At 43.8% G+C, this 16454-nt stretch overlaps 1 protein-coding gene across 1 annotated transcript in view; it reads right to left on the reverse strand.

Moving 5' to 3' along the window:
• Window positions 1-12253, reverse strand: part of SLC45A4 (solute carrier family 45 member 4) — a 62907-nt gene extending 50654 nt beyond the window's left edge. The window contains exon 1 of the mRNA XM_041420838.1: window positions 12053-12253. The gene's annotated coding sequence lies outside the window, so the exon portion shown is untranslated. The remainder of the gene's footprint in view (window positions 1-12052) is intronic.
• Window positions 12254-16454: the final 4201 nt, after the last annotated feature.

Genomic DNA, 16454 nt, shown 5'->3' on the forward strand with positions numbered 1-16454 from the left:
TAACAGATTTGTCATTCAACTTTGCCACCCCAAGTCCTTGAAAAGCAAGACAAAAAGTTGTTACCTTCATATAGTGATGTATGCAGTCCTAAGTATTTGAAGTGCTACACCTGCTTGAAGTACACAGCTGTTAAGAGCAGACAAACCAAAAATATGAAGTGAATGAGGCTTTGAGCAACTGGCAGTTATCCTGGTGACATTAACCTTGCCTAGAATTTCTAAAAGCCTTGTGTAAGCACTTTGGCATACTGGATAGCTTGTTATGGGCCTCTGGTTGAGGGAAGAGATTTTAGAATTGATACTAGACAAGTAGAATTGCCTGAATTGGGTCACTCAGGAAGTCTTCCAGGGAAATCCTACTCTGAAACATTTGAAGGTTTTAATAAATTAGCAATCACATAGAATTTCACAAATCTTATTAATAAGCAGTAGGATGTGCCATGCATTCCTGAATATATTCAGGCTCTGTCAAACTTTGATGAAACCATCACTGAAGTGGGTGGGACACTCAAGACTCAAAGGACATTACAACAGCTTCCACAAATTTTGTTGCAAAGAGTAGCTGGAGTATTACCAAGTAGCTGGAATATTCCAAAACAGTATTTCCAAGAAGGGTTTCAGGAGTTTTCTAGTGTTAGTCCAGAAATATTATCAGCCCATGCACTGAGAGCAGGTTTACTGAACAGGGATCGCTCTGTAAGAATTCAAAAGCATAGCATGAAATAAAACCAAAAACATAACAAATAGTTATTCAAACACTGCTTCCTGACAGTGGTTTAGAGAAGGGATGCAAATTTTTTAGGAAGACCTGTAGATTCCAGCAGACAAGCACAACCCAAGTCAGTACATTCTGTTGAAAGGAGATGTCCTCACTTTTGTCCTGATGTTCTGTTAAAGGTGAGGATCACCTCATATGACAAATGATTCCTCATCAAGCACAACAACATTCAAGCCAAACACTTCAGTGAGCAAAGCATGCTGTACATCAAATTGAGCCAAGCAGAAAAAACTGGAAGAGGAAATAATCAAAAGGACAGGAACCAGAAGACATGACTACAAAGTCTGAAGGGCATGAGATTATTTCTAAACAAAGTCTTGACAGAGGGTTTCAAATGTAGAAGCTGTTGAAAGAACAGCATCACGTAAGCTCTCCATCAGGAAGGTAATGATTGGCCCAAGTTGTAACAGAATTAGAGAATATTTTCTAGATGCAATGGGTAACAGAAGGGCTATTATCCATCACAGGGAGAACAACCAGCAGGTTCACTCCTTCCTTGCCCTACTCCTGGATCAGCTTCTCATGGTTCTACAAGCTGAGGTTGCTCCCTGCCACTCTTTCACCTTCACTTGTGACCACACAGTTTCCCATCTCTCAGAGACCACAACGGCAGAGACTTTGCATGTGCTGTGTGTGTAAGGTGTGAGTCTTCAGCAGTAACACAGGAAGCTGAGGAAGAAAACTATTAATTTCTTGTAGCTTGTGAACAGGAAAGTTCATCTAGTATTTGACTAACAAAATCTTAAAGTTAATGCAAGTCATTGGTCAGTTCAGAGGTATTTGACATTTTACACTTTAGTCACTTGTCAGAGTGAGGAAGCCCTTAGGGTGATAAATTTCATGGTTACTGAACCTTATTTTAATGAAATGCATGGCTTGCCCTTCTGGGCTGTATTTTATTTTGGCGGCTTTACTGAGAACATTGTGCTTAGTCATTTCACTTTTTCAATTACAGGACCAGCACATGCAATAAGCTAATTTTTTTATTGTTTGAATGATCACCTGACAGACTTTAAGGAGGAATAAGATTTGATTAAAGCAATCAGCAGTAATTAACCATAATATATCCTCAACTGTTTTAGGTTTTAAGAGCCTAAATAGATTTGAAATAATTTAATGTTGCTTTGTACAGCATTCAAGATTTAACAGATAAAACAGGGGCACCACATCCCTGTTATCTCATTTAAGTGAAATCCATTTATCATCCTGTTAAGTTTTTATTCTTCCAGTAACAAATTTCAAAGTTCAATGTATTGCTCCTATATAAAGATTTATGCAAAACACATGAGCAGACTTTTGACCCACAGAGTTCTCTGCAGAAGTACATAGGATCATATAGTAAAACACGCATAATTCCATTTTGTTTTAATTTGTTAAAGTTTGTTAAACTTTCCCTTTAAGCCAAAAGATATTTAATTTTAAATTTCAATTCCACATTAAAACAGCCATGATGTGACACACTACTATCCTTAACTTGTATTCTGGTTTTCAATCAAGCTGCAGTCAGTTTATGTTAACTTAATTGGAGTAGAGAATTAGGGGATAAAAATGTCTTAAGTTTATCAGGAAAAAATAAAACCTGCAGGAAAAGAGTTTACATGGTGCCTGTAAAATTCTTCTTACTTATCTGTAGTAATGTGAACAGCAGTGTGCATAACTCAAACAAGTTTTTGCTATGAAAGCTTTTTCATCTTCCTCTGAGGACTTTGTGTGCCCTTGCTCACCCCTCATACATGAAGTCTGGAAAAACACAATGAATATAAAATATGCAACTGTATTCTGTATTTTACCCAATGAAAGAATACTTGTCATGTCACAATGAGCATCAACCAGGCTTAAACCTTCACTGGCAAGGAGAGCAAAACTCAGCCTTCAAAACGTGGAACTGAAATATACATATACAAATTTCCCAGGTATGAAACGTGAATTCCTTCTGAAGAACAGTGTAATCAAAACAGACTCCAGTTTACTTTAGGACATATGGGCTAAATCAGCCATCTGGGTAGGATCTTGAGAGGCTTGATCCCAGATTTCTTTGCTGAACAGAAAACAAACTGCACACATGTATGTGCCTTCTCATATGCTTTTTATTAAACACGCCCTTCCATGAGGAGCAGGCCTGACAACCATTTGCTGAGATGAAACCATTTCAGAAGCACGGGCAGTTCAATGCTGCAGCCACAGCTGAATCCCACCAGTCTGGGAGCAGTGACACCTGTCTGTCACTTTGGATACATCCTCCCCACGTATGCTGGGAGTGAAACCCCTCACCTACCTGATGAAAAAAGCTTCCCAGATTTTCAGGCTTTGGCTGCACAATCTACAGTTTAATTCTGCGCCTAAACTACTTAGAAGTCTTAGAAGGGAGTGAAGATCTAACATGAAATTACATGGCCCAGATATAAACAAGGTAGCATGTATTCATGGCTCATGTAAGCCTGCTGTATTTTCATTATTCCCTGCAAGGCTGGAAGGGTCACAGCACTAGCACAAGCCTGAGACCTTTCAGATGCAAAAAGACAGACTTGTGTAGCTTTAGTCTTAGCTGCTCACTTCAAGCAACTTAGAGCTCCAGTTTGTCCTGTGAGGCCAACAAATTAATGAAGAAAAATTCTGGGCTCTTGCTTGCTTTATCAGATAGGATGGAGTAGAGAAGTTTCCAACCTTGGCTTCCTGCTTTCCTCTCAGTCCAGTCCAATATTTTAAAAATTTCTCTGGTGAAAGCCAAGAATTGGCCAGTGTTCTTGTTATTCTCATTCTTTGAAAAGATATGACTATTACCCAGACAATGAGAAAGGAAGTTATTTAATCCCTACATCAACAGTGAGTAAGAAAATGAAGTATTATAATGGCATGAGCATAACTGCATCAGGTAAGAATTAAAAAATATGCTGGACAGTCAATAATGCAAAAATAAGAAACCCATTTTTATTTAACATTTTGACACAGGCAGGCTTCCACTAAGTTACAGGAAAATGCAGTATTAATGAACTGAATGCTGCCACTGGAGATAAACCAAGTGTTGCTTTCATTTGCACAGTACTTCCACCCTGACCACATTCATTTAGATGCAAAAAGGACAGGATAGTGCATAGTGAAGGTATTATAAATACAGAGCTGAAGTATTCAAACACATACCCTTATTAGAAAATATACCTTTAGTATGAAAGCTTGGAGAACCACTACCAACACCTTTTTATTTGGAGACTATTTTTTTCACAGAGAAAGCAATTTTACTGTGAATGCCTGAAGCATAGAACTGCAGCAGCTTTCTTATCCCATCTTCTAGGGCAAGAGCTCCAAATCATTTTGACAGCAGCAAAGCTGAAATCTTATTCCCTCCTTAAAGAATTTTGTAAGCTTTTGTGTGTGTGTGCGTGTGTGTATGTATCTCCAGTCAATACAATAATTGCACATAGGGACTTGAAGCTTTCTCTGGTAGTGATGCTTGACCATGGGCCACTCAGCAGCATGGCTTTGTCAGTGGGTAGCCCCTAAAACTTCAGGGGTCCGAAAAGGCCATCAGGGACACATCAGTTACTAAGTTCCAAACAGACAGAATGAGGCTTTGATCAACAATCAGGGCAACTCAGCAGGTTCATTGAAGGATCCTGCAAGTGAGATACTCAGCAATACAGAGACTCCTCACAGAGCCACCCAGACGGGGAGTCTGTTGACAAAGAGCTTCTTAAAGAGGCTGAAGCGCAGGGAACAGTGTAGCCAGTATTGTACCAGTGATAAATTCAGGCATTAATTACAACCAGTTATTCAGTAACCAGCCTTCACAAAGAACTGGAACTGATCTCTTAGAATGTGTTAATTTAGGAGCATAGTTAATGAAGAGGAGAAAACTACTCAGTGCAGTTGAGGGAAATGCCATGCAGTGTTGGGCTGCTGGACTGAGCTGGAAGTTTGTAGTCTGATGAATGTACATGTTTTGTAGTTTGCAGTACTTGAGCACTGGGGTTTTTTTTGTTTTAGTGTATCTCTACCACAAAGAAGTAGGGTGATGCTGTGAAATTGTTCAAGGAGCAGAGTCAAGTTTATACTGTACATCCCTGAGACTCATTAGGTTTTACATTTACAAAGAGATGTTACAGAGATCTAGCCATGAACAGGCTAAGAATACCCTGGGACAGAGTAGTGAGGCTTTATCTTAAGTCATCACACCAAGGCTATTACTTGTCCACAAATATACCCTGCTGTTCCTAACCAATAAAAGACTTACTAACAATATAATACCAAACTCACTAGACACACAGGCATCTGATGTTAGCACAAAAATTCACTGTGTGGGAACCCAAACCCTTTTATATACAGCTTAATTGGGGGCTGCTATACAATTAAACAGCCGTGGTAGTGTCCAGGTCATATGCATACAAAGAAGATTAGAGATCCCACTAGTGCTGTAGGGTCAAAAGGCTTATTTTCAACTGGCACTCTGAATTGTCACGCACACTATTCCAGAGCAATTGTCTGGAAGGGGACACACCTTATCTGATTCAATTCCATTTCTTCAGTAGACTGAAAGATTTGCTATGCAGCTGCATAATGAGAGTTTTGAACAGGCTGTACCTGGAAGATGACAAATTGGAAAGGTGATTTGAAAACAAAGCAGCAGAAAAAGATCAAACTGTAAGGCCAGAAATGACTGTAGGAACATGAAGGGAACAGGTAACTGCCCATTCACTCTCTTTTTTCAGTTCATTGAAGGGAATTTGACTTTTAGGGAGGTGGAAGTGCTATGAAGTTGGAAACAATTAGGGCACCTGTGCACTGAGAAGTGGAAGCTTTTTTCCTCTACGCCGAAGTTAGAAGCAGAACAAGAGCCAAGAAAAAAACCAAGCCTACATCACAAGCTGATTCCTCCAGCTACGAATCAGACAGCAAACGGGACGTGCACTAGAAGTGCTGGTGTTAAAGCAAGTTGTGCATTTGTTTTGGGTTATTTTTTGAACTCTTGGGAGTTAGCTGGCCAGCCACACTACTCCAAGGAGCAATAGTTCAGACTGTCAAATTACTCCTCTGGGAGTACCCGGAGCCAGACTGCTCAGGCCAATGTACTTGCTCAGATATTCCCCTCATGAAATGGGAGGAATATTTTTTTCTGCCTTCTCCCCCATCTTTCCCCCACCCAAAAAAAAAGACCAAACAAAAATCAACCCCGTCAAGTTACCTGGAGGCACAGATCCAGTATCAAGACTATTTAAGAGTTGATTCTTGTTTCTGTTATTTGTACCTCCATGTGATTGATAAGGAAGTTGTAGGTTAAACAGTGCTCCTTTAAACGTATTCTGGAAGACTGTTTGCTGTGTGTAAGTGATGATAGGAAATTAAGTGGCACAGAAATCTGACTGCTCTGCAGTCATCGCTTGCTGGGTTAAGCCACCGGTTTCTGGATGTGGTCCAGAAAGATTGATCATATATTCAAGGGCAGAATGCAGAAGATAAGAGTGACATGCCGTTGTGCTTTTGTAAAAGAACACTGGGTTCGGCCCCCAGTTAGATCATTTATTTATCTGGCACTGAAGGGTGATAATGGCTTGTTTTCAAGTCTCCAAAATAAATGAACTACACTGCATGCAGAAGTAGTCCAGGCCAGCCAGCAGAGGATAGAAAATATGCAGGGTCAGCATAACACTGGTTTCAATTTCAGTTACAAAAACATTAGAGCTCTCATTTAAAACAAGATGAGGAAACTAGGTCCTCTCTCCACTCTGCTGAGAGAACCAACCTTCTCTCCCCAGAATACTGACAAAATCCACTTCAAACAGAGTTCAGCAAAACAATTCAGGGTAACACCTTCCTGCTGCCTGCTGCCACTTACACACTAGAATTTTCTTTAAAGTATCTTTGGCTTGCTCTTAGGACTAAGCTTTATCTCCTACCCTTTTATGCCTTGCTACACGAGCAGCAGCTATTGACTGACAATTTCAGTCATGCAAGGAAAGTATGTCTCAGTCCTCTCCCAGAATACCTCAGGCCACCAGATTAGTCAGTCTTCATGTAACACTGCAAAGAGATTGAGTCAAGCCTGAAGTGTCAGGCCAGCCAGGTCTCCTAACGCTAAGGTTTAATAGTCTTTAGCCTCCATAAATGCGAGTCCTGGAAATCAAGTCTTCCCCATCTTTAACTGAGGTTTAAGTTTTGGTAGTGGTCCACATTGTGGAGACCAACTTCCCTTCATCTACAGATTGAGATTCATGTTTTGAGCAGAATACATCCCAGCAAGAGCCAAACCAAGGTCAGGAACAGCTCTTAAGCCAAACCCAGTCATTACCCAACAAAAGCCTTGTGTCCTGATGCTTGCCAGAGTCACTTGCCAAGAGCAAGTTTGATGAGGAAACCTGGCTGCTTGTCCCGAGTTGTTACAAAGCCGTATGCCAGCTGCAGTCTAAATGACTGCACAGCACTTGTTGGAAGTACCAGCAAGAAGGGGCTTTAGTTAATAGCCACCATGTGCCAGTTAGGTCACGGCACAAACCGCTCCGTGGCTCAGACACTGCAGTGCTCTGAACCCATCACTGAGATGCCCAAAGCCCAGCTTTTAACTCAAGGCAAATTCAGTCTTGGACAACTCTTCTGGAGGACTAGATTTAATAGCAAGAAACCAGCTCTTTTTCATGCAGAGTACCTTGTTGCACTTGGAGGAATATTATGCTTCGTTACCACACTAAAGAGTAATCAGGTTATTTAGAAGAGCAGTAATTACTCAGTGCTTGGATACCAGAGCCCCTCACAGTCCCAGATGCAGGATATTATCTGTTTACCAGTGGAAGCTTTGGGTAGTTTCTCTGGGCAGGGCTGTGACCCAACTGCAAGATGTGTGGGTAACTGATAAGCTGCTGACCGTAAAAGTCACCTGACAGCAGCAGCTTACTGAAAGCACGCAGTCCCTACTTCACAACACCGCAGCTTAACAGTGCCTGCTTCCATGCTTGCTTTCTGTGCTGCCCAGGATCTCCTGTCTGAAAGGTGACTCTCAGGTTGAAACATCAGCTGTCAAGCTACACACATGGTGTCACTCATCCTGACAGCATTCTGCTTCAACTTTGACAACTGGATTGTTTTCTGGTTTTTCATGGAGCCTTAAACACACAACAGCTAGAAAGTTTATTGGACTTGATACAGCCATTACTGGGCAGGTGTAATGCTCTGCTTAGGAAAAGTATTGTTTCACTCACACCATGCCTAATGCTGGTGAATTAAGCTAAGCAATGCTCTCTTCACTCTGTAATCCCCAAGTCAATGGACAACTGCTGAATCAAAGTGTTCAGTAAGGCTGACACTAAGCTGAAGGACCATGAGCTCCAACAGAACAGGTATCAGATCAGTTAACCCATCTCTAAGGGAAACAACTGCACGCAAAGCTGTTCTGTTGGCGTTTTGGTGAATCTTATGCCTATAGTTGGAATAGGTCACAGCCTGGGATCTTGCAAGTATTACAGATATAAAGGTCATGGGAGTGACCCTTGCAAAACTAAAACACAGCACAAACAGTTCTTCATATTACTCATTACTCTGCAAGCTGCTAAAGCTTCCTCCTCCGGCACGACAGCCTTGTCACTTCCACAGGGCTCTCCTGGCAGATCAGCTGGGAAGCTCCATTTCAACTTCAAGAGCTTTGCCTCTGTTCAGCATGCTTTTACACTATTAAAAGTAGCCTATAGCATTGCAGACAGTTTGAAGGGCAAGTGAAGCTTGTTTTCATGTCAAACATGACACCAGCACGCATACTCTGTTGCTCAACAGATACTGCTTGATCATTTGATGAAAATATTTTAGGATGGCTTATGTTGTTAGAGAGGCAGAAGAGTTACAGACCACAAGTAAAGCTCAAAAGCAACTGCCAGCTCCAGCTCCTTGTGATGAGCAATGTGAAGGATTTCACTGATTTTGTCTACCATGCAAGCAGCAGTGCCTACATTCTGCCAGTGGAACTGGCTTTCTACTCTAGGAATTGCTGCTGCAAGTCATAAGGTGCTCAAATAAGCACCTTATGACTTGCAGCATCACAAACAGAGTTTACAGACTAAGCTACACAAGATCAAATGCTCTTGTGTAAAGGAACTGTTTATAGCTTAAATCAGTGTCTGCTGAAAGTCCTGAAGTGATACACGCAGCTGTGTTCACAACTGCAGGCATCACCTGGCAGGTCATTCCAGCCATCATCTTCCCACCCAGGAATTCATGACCCCTAAAGCTTCAACAACTTTTCTAAGCTGCTCAGTTGGCAACATATTTTGACTGCAAGGAAGTTTTCCAATCATTAGATGCAGGTTCACTGGTGAATTACTCTGCAGGTACCATCCAATGTTAGTATTCTCCTTGCTTTTATAAATGATCCATTTAAGTTTATACAGGGATAGAGGCAGAGTCCATGCATTCCTGCCTCAGCGTACAAGCACAGCAACATTATATTACCAAGTCTTAACTTTCTAGCTGCCAGGACTGGAGTGAGTTTAAAGGTAATTAACCTTGGAGGTCACAGCCCTGTGAGACAGGTCCAACTTCAGCCTGCTCTCTCAGAGCCTGGATTTCCACCTGGAGGAATCCAGGCAGTTACTTCAGAAAGCTCAACACTTGCCTCAGTGTGAAAACTTAAGGTCACGTGCACTTAGACATACAAGCATGTGCATTGTTTCAGTCAGAGTTACACCACGCTTCACTGGAAGCCACGAAAATATTCCACTTGTGCCACCCCACTGAAAAGGCACATGGACAAAGTTGCACTTCTTGAGTTTTGCTGTAACACAACACAGAAGGAGCAGCAGGTTCACCAGCTGTCAGTCAGTGTTCCTGCCACCTTCTCATGACTAACTAAGGACACCTCCAGCAGAAAACAATCTCCCTTGTCAGCACAAGGCGGTACAATATAACTGTATTTAAAACAGACTGATTTTTTTAGGCACATTTCAGCTTGGAGAGAGAGGATTGCCCTTGATTGCAGGCAGTCCCCACAGCATCCAAGCAAGATCACGTCAGCAGATACTGCTCATTCCTTTCTCAGCAACAGACTCCCAGAGAGCAGCAGATTCCTGCAGGAGTTAACCCACAGTTACACAGGAGGGTTTATCTGTAGAACCACACATTTTCCTTTTGCTGAAGATGCCTCAGTCATACATAATTGAACACAAGAACTGCTATCATTTACTTGCTCGGAGAGGCACAAGCCAACCTATGTAAACCAGCCTCTGACATTACAAATAGCTAACTAAAATAGAAGTTGTTCCACTGATCCCACCCATTACATCATGGAAGTTGTTATTTTGTCATGAAAACTCCCTTAAGTATCCAATTTAATCTCATTAATATGGGAATGAAGCTCTCACTTCCAAGACAGCAGCTGCCACTGCCTTTGACATAAACAGGAACTCACAGATGTTTTTGGATGCATCAGAGACTACTGGATGCATCTTTAGGAGCTTAAGGTAGTGTCAGCTTTTCAAACTTACAGTAAAAAGCACTTCTGTAAGCATTTATAGCCAAAGTGTCAAGTAAATAGTTTAATCTCTTGTCTGAAAAAATAGGCATGTTGAACATTTCATCAATCCATTATAATCACTAAACAAACCAAGCAAGGAAGACCTTATCTTTCGCAGTACTGGTAGGAGGGAAGAAGTCACACAAGCCACAGCAGTGCAATCACATCAGGAACCCCCCTGTGCCAGACATTTACAAAAAAGCCTTACTTGGGGAGGGAAGCAGAAAGTATTCACCAGCTCACTCTTTGAGCTCAAGCACCTGCTCAAGCCATATTTCACTAAATATTTTAGTAGCACTGTCTGATCACAGCAGTGGAACATGACGCAGCTCACGCTGGAGCAGTTTTTGCAGAGCAGAGAGGATACATGCTGTAACAGTGCAATTCCTTCCCACAGATCCTCACAATGATGCAGTTATTTGGCTGTGCTCTGTACCTAGTGCTACCTCTCCTTGTAGATTCAATTCTTGTAACATCTCTTTTCCTGAAGGAGAAAACATCTCCTCTGTCTAACAATTCAATATCGTGCAATATCTTTCCTATGCTTTCCCATTTGTAGGTCCCAGAATTAGCCAGGCTCCAGAAACATTGATTCACTCACTGCACCCGGTGCCAAGTCAGAGCCTCGGCAAAATCTTTTCCTCCCCTCCTTTTTCCCCCTCTGTACCTAGAGCATACTGAAGGCAAAGCACTCCAACAGAAAACTGCCCCATGGAGAGAGTATTTTTCAAGGTTAAGCAGAGTTTCTGCACCTGCTAAAGGTGTTAAATTAAGGCATGTTAAGAGTTGCAAATCACTTATAACATGATCGCTGCATTCATGGATGTTTAAGAGCAAAGTTGGAAGTAATTTCTTTCCCCAGTACCCTCCCACCATCATATCAGGCAAGGAGAGACACAATTGTTTTGTGATAAAGCTTTGAGATCAGGTGACAGATTAAGCGTGGAATTATTCAAATGGCAGGCTACTGAAGTTTAATAGTCTGAAAAGGTACACTAATTTCCATCTTTGGTCCCTTTGTCAAGTCCTCTTGCAGTGCAGTCTCCACCCAACACAATCCTAAAGGGGCACTTAATGAATTCTTATGACAAAGAGGTGGCCATCTCAGACACCCCACATGTCTCTCCAACATCACCTTACTCATTCCTCCATTCATTCCTCATCCCTTCCCAACCTCTGTAGCCCAACATCTCCTTTGACCCAATTTGTCACCACAGCACATGGCATTTCCAATTTCCACCTCTGCAGCCTAACATGTCCCTCATCCCCAAGACCCTCACTGTCTTCCCATCTTCACAACTTCACATACCCACACCCCAAAGCTCCTCAACCCTCTCATCTCTCCAGTCCCATAACTCTTTCACCCAAAAAGAGCCCCTAACCCCAAACCTTTCTCAGCTTCACCCCAAGCCCTTCCTCACCTTCACCAGCCCCTCATCTTCCTCACCCCAAACCCTTCCTCACCTTCACCAGCCCCTTACCCTAAACCCTTCCTCACCTTCACCAGCCCCTCATCTTCCTCACCCCAAACTCTTCCTCTCCTTCACCAGCCCCTCACCCTAAACCCTTCCTCACCTTCACCAGCCCCTCACTTCCCTCACCCTAAACCATTCCTCACCTTCACCAGCCCCTCACCTTCCTCACTCTCACGACCTTCTCACTCCAAGCCCTTCCTCGCCTTCACCAGACCCTTATCCCCGTCACCCACAGCTCCTCAGCCGCCCTCGCCTCCACACGCCGTCCTCACTCCAGACACCCCTCACAGCCCAAGCTCCCACCGCCCCCCTTACCTGCCCCCGGGTCTCCCCCAGCACCCGGGACCTGCTCCGTGCGGCGGAGGGGGGAGGCGGCGGCGCCGGGGAGGGCGGGGGGGATGAGGGAGGGAAGGAGGGAAGGGACGAGGTCACTGACGGCGGCGCGAGCGCGGCAGCACCGGGCAGCGGCGGCCGCTTTATACCGGGTCCTCGGGAACCGGCACCCGCTTCCGCTTCCGCTTCCGCCCCCTCCCGCCCCCGGGGTCATGAATATGCAGCGAAAGAGGCGTGGCCTCCCGAGGGTACGTGAGGTGTGGGTAATGAATATGTATCAAGAGGCGTGGTGTCCTCAGGCTGTGGGCGGGTTTCATGAATATGTAACGAGGGGCGTGGCCTCTGGGCAGGGTAGGGGACGGGCGGGGGGTGTTGCTGGGTGACGGCGGGCGGGCTACGGGGGCGCCCAGGCGTCCGCCGCAGGGATGCCCACATGAGGGGAGCTGAGGCGGGCGATGGCCGGGCCGGTGTTGGAGAGCGACGGTATCACAGAGTGACGCAGAATACTCATGAGTCGAGTCCAACTCCTGGCCCTGCACCGGACAGTCCCAACAATCCCCAACAATCCAAACAAACTCTCGTGCCTGTGAGAGCTGTCCAAACACACCCTGAGCTCTGCTACGCTTGGTGCTGTGACCACTTGCCTGGGAAATTGTTCCAGTGCCCAGCTGCACCCAACTCTGGGTGAAGATCCTTTTTGTAATATCCAACCTAAACCTCTTGAACGCAGCATCAGGGCATTTCCTCGCGTGGTGTCACTGGTCACCACAGGAAGAGATCAGTGTCTGCCCCTCCTCTTCCCCCCTGCAACGAGGTCTCCCCTCAGTCTCCTCCAGTGTCCTCAGCCATTTCTCATATTCCTTGTCTCCTCAAGGCCCTTCACCATCTTCATTACCCTCCTTTAGTTGCTGTCTAATACCTTTCTATTTAATATTGTGGTACCCAAAACCTCACACAATATTCAAGGTGAGGCCACCTCAGCGCAGAGCAGAGCAGAGCAGAACAATCCCCTGCCTTGCCCAGCTGGTGATGTTGTGCCTGATGGCCCCAGGACACGGTTGGTTCTCCTGGATGCAGGACACTGCTGACTCATATTCATCTTGCCATCAACCAGGACCCTCAGATTCCTTTCTAAAATGCTTCTTTCTGTCATGTCATTTCACAGTTTGTGTAGCAGGAGTTTTTCCCTCTGCCCAGGGATGAAGGGTGAGCCTGTTGGCACCGCTCCTGGGTTGAAGAGGTGCTCTTGGTTGGAAAGGGAGCACGAGTGGCAACCTGAGGGTGGATGGAGGCTCTACCTGCCCTGTCCCTGCCAAGGTAGTGGGCATTTGCACAGAAACAGATCACAGACCCCCTTGCTCCTCTCAGGCAAAGTTGTGCCAAGTACAGCTGCAAGCCAACAACTTGGAAAGTGCAGGAGTGGGTGCTGTTCTCTGCCTGAGATACTGCAAATTTGCTAGCCCCAAGTTGCTGAAATTGTCCTTCATCATGAAGGAGAATAATGCCTTTTTCTTATGTTTGGCTGCAGTCAAGGTCCCATCCTGCCTCCCCACCATCCCCTGCTGCTCTGCCCACCAGAGACCATGAGCTGCCTCTCCTCATGTCTAGCCCAGCCTTGTGACTGGGTTTGTGCCAGGCCACCGTGGAGAGGTTGACATGTGGCATTTGTTATGTATTTGTCACATCTGCAGAATACAACCCTCAACACACAGCACCCAGTGACTCTCAGGACATTAAAACACTTAATTCCCCATGGCAGCCATAGCCCTGCCAAATTGGAAGAACCCTCTGCAAACTTGCCATAAAAGACTGTGTTTTTTTAGCACTGGTGTGTGTTTTTTTAAATTCCCAATTAAGGTCTCCTAGCTTTAATTGTGCTGACTGCATTGTGCAGGCTAGCATGATATTTAATTTTCATTACTTACATAAACTGGGGATACATAAAGCAGCCTGCAAGTGGCATGTAAAATTGCACGTTATGTTGCGTAAGTGTAATTGTTTTCTGTTTCTTGACACACCATTAAGTATATATTCCAAAACAAGTTTTTTTAATGGTGAACTTCTTTTTCTACAACTCATGAATAAATAAACCGCAAAGCATACCAGACTTCAGAAAAGGAAAACCACAGAAGGCAAAATGGAAGAACTGTACACATCTATTAAAAAGCAAGATGAATCTTGAATCTAACAGAGAGACTCTGTTACAAGTCCTGAAGAAAAAAAAAATAAAGTGAGCAATATTTTGTTCTATAATGCTGTTATCAATATGTTTTTGGTTTTAGGCTAATTCAGACCAAGGGCTGAAAAGCATGCATGACCAGTCATGCACAACTCACTAAATTAAACATCCTCTGGTGAGGATGTCCAAAGTCCATTCAAAGAGTGATGGTTTTTAAGACCTACTACTGATGTTTATAAACACAAAAAGCGGCAAAATAATTATCTTAAGTAGCCAAATGGTGAAGATAAAGGATACACACCCATAACAGCCCAGTGTAACATCTACTCTTGACAGCAAAACATCCATTGTATCAAAACTGTGATACACATGAATAAAACATTAAAGGTTCTTCCACAGAAGAAACAAAATATACCTATACTTATAGAAATGTCTAATGGCTCTGTGGTAAGAAAAAAGCCTTTAATGACTTTAGTGGAAATTCTGAGACCCTAACACACCTAAAAACACCAAGAAAAGATCTCAAGATATCATTACAACTTCTAAGATGTGCTTCTTGTTACCCATGCCTTTGTGGCAGCCCCAGCTACCTCATGTTTTGACACCTCATTTCAAAATAACTGAAAAAAATTTTAAAGTACTTCTTTTTCAGTCCTTTTGTTGCCTGCTGTTGCGGTGAAGTGTGATCCTTACCTCAGCCTGACATTTTAGACCCGTTCTGGCAATGTCCAGACACGTCCAGACGTGTCCAGATATTTCTCCACTGTATTTCCTCATGTTATTTACACTCTGGAGTTGTTAATTCTCAGCTTTTAGCTGATCCTAAAGTCAGAAAGGGGAATTTTCCATAAACAAATCATTTTACTTTAAAAAATGTGATTTTTCTTACTGAGTGAGGGGGTAGAAAAAAAAAAATCCAAGGAAACAGACCCACCTTTTCCCTCTGAGGTTCTTACTCAACTCCAAATATTTAACCCATAATAAATAAACGCACTCTCATGTCTTGGCAGGGGAGAAATGAGTGTCAGTCAGGAGGCTGATGTGCTGTCCAGACGTGTGCTACGTTTGCCTGGGAGAGGGACTGGCAGCAAAGCCCCTGGGCTGAGGTTGAGAGCAGGATTGGAGACAGCCCCTGAGCACTCCCCTCGGGTCGCTCCTCAGCAGGGTGGCGAATCCTGTTCTTTGGAGAGTCCCTAGGCAACGTGTAGGGATTTGAGGCACTTCAGGGGGAGCTTTTTTTTTAAGGAAAGCATCCAGAAGTCGCCTTAAAATCTCTCTCTGGCTCTTGGCGTGCATGTATCCACTTCAGTGAGTCACGTAGTTGGAGAAGCCCCCAAGGTACTGATCCCTTGCTTACCCTCGCTTTCCCTAGTTTGTTTGGCATGGAGTGCCCGAGGACTTTAAAAGAGAAATAACCTACAGGACCTCAAACCACTGGAGAGCAGCATCCTGCTCCAAACACCTTGCCTTGTGTCTTGGCATAGATGCTGGAGCAAGGGGTCTTCCCTATTTAATGAGATGTTAATCTACCAGACGGCAGGCTCATCAACAAGCTGCCATGAGTTCTCTGTACTCCATTTCACAGGTACTTGGCTTACCAAATTGTTATGAAAACTCACCATCCAGCCAAGCCAAACAAACACCACCCCCAATATTATTTTACACGCGTGTCAAAAGAAATAACTTGCCGCAGGCCAAGCGGGTGAAGGAATTTTACGAGGCTGCGGCTGATCCTCCCTTCTCCCCTCCCTTAGACAGTTAAAGAAATGTTTGCATGATGAAAGGGGTAAGGGAGCAGAGGACAGCTGGTTAGGAATTAATGAAATGTTTGAGCATTATCATGCGATAATGGATTTAGCTGACTGTTTGCCAGTGTTCAGATCTAGTGTGAATTGCTTTATATGAAACAAGGGGATTCCTAGATTATACAAACCTCCTGAGAACACTGCTGCTCCTAAATCCTTTCAAAGTTGCGATTAAAAAAAAAAAAAAAAAAAAAAAAAAAAAAAAAAAAAAAAAAAAAAAAAGGTAATTCTCCCTCTGGATGGACAGAAGCCCTTGGATTGTTTTGACTTGCTTTCAGACTTAATGATATTTGACACAGCCAGCTCTCTGAGGTGTCTCCTGATTGGGAGTGGCCGTGGGTTTGGGAAGCCTGAGGCTGTGCTTGAAGCAACACTGAGCACCCAGAAACCCAGGTGAGGT

This window comes from Onychostruthus taczanowskii, unplaced genomic scaffold (genome assembly GCF_017590055.1).
Source record: "Onychostruthus taczanowskii isolate IOZ18803 unplaced genomic scaffold, ASM1759005v1 scaffold66, whole genome shotgun sequence".
Taxonomy (NCBI): Eukaryota; Metazoa; Chordata; class Aves; order Passeriformes; family Passeridae; genus Onychostruthus; species Onychostruthus taczanowskii.